Below are 5,640 nucleotides of genomic sequence, written 5' to 3'. Positions count from 1 at the left end.
GAGACTCACATTTTCAACTTACTGTCCACACACTACACTTGTAGTGCCCCTGCCCACTATACTCATTACTGGCGGCAGTCAATCTACCGATTGAGCAATATGAGTGCATCCGCACTGCAGAAGATCATTGGCTGCTAAGACTTATCTATATGAAGATGGTATCTTTTCTTTCACACATGTCCGAAAGAACAGATACCATTTTATATCTAGGCTTACCGGGCAAAGATCTTCTTCAGTGCTTAAACTCTCACGGGCATCGGTAGATTGACTGCCGCGAGTAATGAGTATAATGGGCAGGGGCACTTCAAATGTAGTATGACGACAGTAAGTTGGAAACGTGGATCTCATGGGGAGCGTGCCAGAGATTAAGTCCCTGCAGTCGTACTATCCTCTGTGTCCTCGATGGCTCAGTCGGACAGAGCGTCTGCCATATAAGCAGGAGATCCTGGGTGCGAGTCCCGGTCGGGGCACACATTTTCAACTGTGTCCGTCGGTATTTATCAACGTCTGTAAGCAGCTAATAGTCTGGATTTCATTGTAATTTCATTCTTCGAGAGCTGCAAGAGCACCAGTGGTATCGGTCCTTTCGGACATGTCCTAAAGAATAGATGCCTTCTCCATATATTCATAATCAATAGGAAAATGTCTCTTTTCAAAATAATATTGATCTAAACAAGGCAATAGATGCAGGAAATTTTCCGAGCACGATTCCGAGTGAACGGAAGAGACGCACACATACTCAGGCTACACGAACATCGGACAGTCATCATTCGCAAGTATCAACCATAGAACAATACTTACAGAAATTAATACTAATGAATGCAGACTTGAGCACAAGAATCACAAACGCGTCCACTTGTCTCGGCAGTTTACACTGAAGTCTCAGTACCTTAGACCAAAAAGTCACGACGTTCTCGATCGACTTCGAAAATTTGAATACTAATTTGAACACACAGTTGACAGACGCAACAAATAAGATAGATACAAAATTTACCAATATGTACAATCAGCTAGACGAAAGCTTTTCTAGTATGAGCGAAGATCAAGGTCAAAGCGCACGCCAATTTGAGGAACTTGTAAAGGCGCACTGTAGTTTACAAAGCACACATGAAAGCTTAGCTCAAGTGGTAACATCAATTCAAACACGTGTATCTAAATGAGGTCTGTCTACGAAAATTTACTGCATAATGTACAATAACTCTTGCAAAACTTAGGGTTTATCACTTTAGGACAAACGTTTTTGAAAACCGAATACCAACGTATCAATATGGATGTGTTGTTGTTGTGGTCTTCAGTCCTGAGACTAGTTTGATGCAGCTCTCCATGCTACTCTATCCTGTGCAAGCTTCTTCATCTCCCAGTACCTACTGCAGCCTACACCCTTCTGAATCTGTTTAGTGTATTCATCTCTTGGTCTCCCTCTACAATTTTTTCCCTCCACGGTGCCCTCCAAAACTAAATCGGTGATCCCTTGATGCCTCAGAACATGCCCCACCAACCGATCCCTTCTTCTAGTCAAGTTGTGCCACAAACTTCTCTTCTCCCAATCCTATTCAGTACCTCCTCATTAGTTATATGCTCTACACATCTAATCTTCAGCATTCTTATGTAGCACCACATTTCGAAAGCTTCTATTCTCTTCTGGTCCAAACTAGTTATCGTCCATGTTTCACTTCCATACATGGCTACGCTCCATACAAATACTTTCAGAAATAACTTCCTAACACTTAAATCTATACTCGATGTTAACAAATTTCTCTTCTTCAGAAACGCTTTCCTTGCCATTGCCAGTCTACATTTGATATCCTCTCTACTTCGACCATCATCAGTTATTTTGCTCCCCAAATAGCAAAACTCCTTTACTACTTTAAGTGTCTCATTTCCTAATCTAATTCCCTCAGTGTCACCCGACTTAATTCGACTACATTCCATTATCCTAGTTTTGCTTTTGTTAATGTTCATCTTATACCCTCCATTCATGACACTGTCCATTCCGTTCAACTGCTCTTCCAGGTCCTTTGCTGTCTCTGACAGAATTACTATGTCATCGGCAAACCTCAAAGTTTTTGTTTCTTCTCCATGGACTTTAATACCTACTCCGAATTTTTCTTTTGTTTCCTTTAATGCTTGCTCAATATAGATTCAATAACATCGAGGAGAGGCTACAACCCTGTCTCACTCCCTTCCCAACCACTGCTTCCCTTTCATTCCCCTCGACTCTTATAACTGCCATCTGGTTTCTGTACAAATTGTAAATAGCCTTTCGCTCCCTGTATTTTACCCCTGCCACCTTCAGAATCCTAGTTTTGCTTTCGTTAATGTTCATCTTATACCCTCCTTTCATGACACTGTCCATTCCGTTCAACTGCTCTTCCAGGTCCTTTGCTGTCTCTGACAGAATTACTATGTCATCGGCAAACCTCAAAGTTTTTGTTTCTTCTCCATGGACTTTAATACCTACTCCGAATTTTTCTTTTGTTTCCTTTAATGCTTGCTCAATATAGATTCAATAACATCGAGGAGAGGCTACAACCCTGTCTCACTCCCTTCCCAACCACTGCTTCCCTTTCATTCCCCTCGACTCTTATAACTGCCATCTGGTTTCTGTACAAATTGTAAATAGCCTTTCGCTCCCTGTATTGTACCCCTGCCACCTTCAGAATTTGAAAGAGAGTATTCCAGTTAACATTGTCAAAAGCTTTCTCTGAGTCTACAAATGCTAGAAACGTAGGTTTGTCTTTCCTTAATCTAGCTTCTAAGATAAGTCGTAGGGTCAGTATTGCCTCAAGTGTTCTAACATTTCCGCGGAATCCAAACTGATCTTTCCCGAGGTCGGCCTCTACCAGTTTTTCCATTCGTCTGTAAAGAATTCGCTTTAGTATTTTGCATCCGTGTCTTATTAAACTGATTGTTCGGTAATTTTCATATCTGTCAGCACCTGCTTTCTTTGGGATTGGAATTATTATATTCTTCTTGAAGTCTGAGAGTATTTCCCCTGTCTCATACATCTTGCTCACCAGATGGTAGAGTTTTGTCAGGACTGGCTCTCCCAAGGCCGTCAGTAGTTCTAATGGAATGTTGTCTACTCCCGGGGCCTTGTTTCTACTCAGGTCTTTCAGTGCTCTGTCAAACTCTTCACGCAGTATCGTATCTCCCATTTCATCTTCATCTACATCCTCATCCATTTCCATAATATTGTCCTCAAGTACATCGCCCTTGTATTGACCCTCTATATACTCCTTCCACCTTTCTGCTTTCCATTCTTTGCTTAAAACTGGGTTTCCATCTGAGCTCTTGATATTCATACAAGTGGTTCTCTTTTCTCCAAAGGTCTCTTTAATTTTCCTGTAGGCAGTACCTATCTTACCCCTAGTGAGATAAGCCTCTACATCCTTACATTTGTCCTCTAGCCATCCCTGCTTAGCCATTTTGCACTTCCTGTCGATCTCATTTTTGAGACGTTTGTATTCCTTTTTGCCTGCTTCATTTACTGCATTTTTGTATTTTCTCCTTTCATCAATTTAATTCAATATTTCTTCTGTTACCCAAGGATTTCTACTAGCCCTCGTCTTTTTACCTACTTGATCCTCTGCTGCCTTCGCTACTTCATCCCTCAAAGCTACCCATTCTTCTTCTACTGTAGTTCTTTCCCCCATTCCTGTCAATTGTTCCCTTATGCTCTCCCTGAAACTCTGTACAACCTCTGGTTTAGTCAGTTTATCCAGGTTCCATCTCCTTAAATTCGCGTCTTTATGCAGTTTCTTCAGTTTTAATCTACAGTTCATAACCAATAGATTGTGGTCAGAGTCCACATCTGCCCCTGGAAATGTCTTACAATTTAAAACCTGGTTCCTAAATCTCTGTCTTACCATTATATAATCTATCTGAAACCTGTCAGTATCTCCAGGCTTCTTCCATGTATACAACCTTCTTTTATGCTTCTTGAACCAAGTGTTAGCTATGATTAAGTTGTGCTCTGTGCAAAATTCTACAAGGCGGCTTCCTCTTTCATTTCTTAGCTCCAATCCATATTCACCTACTATGTTTCCTTCTCTCCCTTTTCCTACTACCGAATTCCAGTCACCCATGACTATTAAATTTTCGTCTCCTTTCACTATCTGAATAATTTCTTTTATTTCATCGTACATTTCTTCAATTTCTTCGTCATCTGCAGAGCTAGTTGGCATATAAACTTGTACTACTGTAGTAGGTGTGGGCTTCTTGTCTATCTTGGTCACAATAATGCGTTCACTATGTTGTTTGTAGTAGCTTACCCGCACTCGTATCTTTTTATTCAATATTAAACCGACTCCTGCATTATCCCTATTTAATTTTGTATTTATAACCCTGTATTCGCCTGACCAAAAGTCTTGTTCCTCCTGCCAGCGAACTTCACTGATTCCTACTATATCTAACTTTAACCTATCTATCTACCTATCTATCCATCTATCTATCTAACTTTAACCTATCCATCATACGGATCTAAAAAGATTAAATGAGAGAACTGAGGCCGACGAATTCGACAACGTTTCGATCCTAGCTGACAACTGCGTCAGGGAACAAAAAACTTAATGAACAGTGATATGAAAGTAATATAAGGCAAGATTCTTTCCGAATTTACGAGTGAAAGAGATAGTCCGAACGAAACGCCTTCCACAGCTAATAAAAACAGAAAAGCAGTGCTAGACAGTAGTCACGCGAACATTGTTTCGCCACACTCAGATTATGACAAAAGCGGAGAACGGTTTACAAACAGTTTCCAGACCGCTTTAAAACTTAGTTTAAATCGTCACTATCGTATGCACCAGCTGACTAGCATCTGGTGAAACTAAAAAAAACTATTCTATTTACATGACGTGCGAATTGAGTGTATATATTTCTGATGTACAATTTATTTATTTATTAATTTTGTTTTGTCAATGCATATGATGCAAAGCTATTTTTTTACAAGCGCAATTTTTGTTGACACCCAAGTCTCACCGATATTTCGCAATTCTTGTCAATGAACATGGTGCTTAGATTTTTTTAACACGACATGTACCGTATATTTACAAGTGCACACAGTACATATTCCTCACACACACATGGTGTGCACCAATAAATAAATATTTACACGACACACACATAGTTACTTGCACTATGATAAAAGGGTCATACTGTTCTGCAACATTTACACCCAGTCTCATTCTCTCCCTCCCACTCAATCGGAGTCCCCCACTCCCTGTCTCTCAACAGGTAAATAGAGTGAGTACGAGAGAGTTTCAATTCCACATCACAAATGATCCCTTCATTGTCACGAGGCGACAGGCCGACTTCAGATTGCAGCACAGTATAAACTTGTGTCCGCTTGATCGAATACTAGTTTCCTGGACCATATACTGCGCCTGCAGTGGAGCATCATGAACACTGCAGTGCAGACACTGCAAGCAGAGAGGGTTCTCAATGCCACACGACGCACACCCTTAGCTTGCCCATGGATGGCACCTTCCAATGTGCGATACACATAAACTTTTTATTGCAAACATACAAACTCCACAATCGGTGACCCAGTCACCTCATCTTTCATTACGCCTAAACTCTTCTTGTCATGTGGAACAATACCATAAGAATGATCAGTGATGTATGAAGATGGATGGAATT

The 5,640-nt window shown here is 40.7% G+C and overlaps 1 non-coding gene across 1 annotated transcript; it reads left to right on the top strand.

Moving 5' to 3' along the window:
- Positions 1-396: 396 nt before the first annotated feature.
- On the top strand, positions 397-470 carry Trnai-uau (transfer RNA isoleucine (anticodon UAU)). The gene has a single exon. It is a non-coding gene; the product is annotated as a tRNA-Ile (tRNA).
- The last annotated feature ends 5,170 nt before the right edge of the window (positions 471-5,640 follow it).

Source organism: Schistocerca nitens, chromosome 2 (assembly GCF_023898315.1).
Source record: "Schistocerca nitens isolate TAMUIC-IGC-003100 chromosome 2, iqSchNite1.1, whole genome shotgun sequence".
NCBI classification, from domain to species: domain Eukaryota; kingdom Metazoa; phylum Arthropoda; class Insecta; order Orthoptera; family Acrididae; genus Schistocerca; species Schistocerca nitens.
The sequence above is the reverse complement of the archived record's forward strand: the minus strand, read 5'-3'. Positions and strand labels throughout refer to the sequence as shown.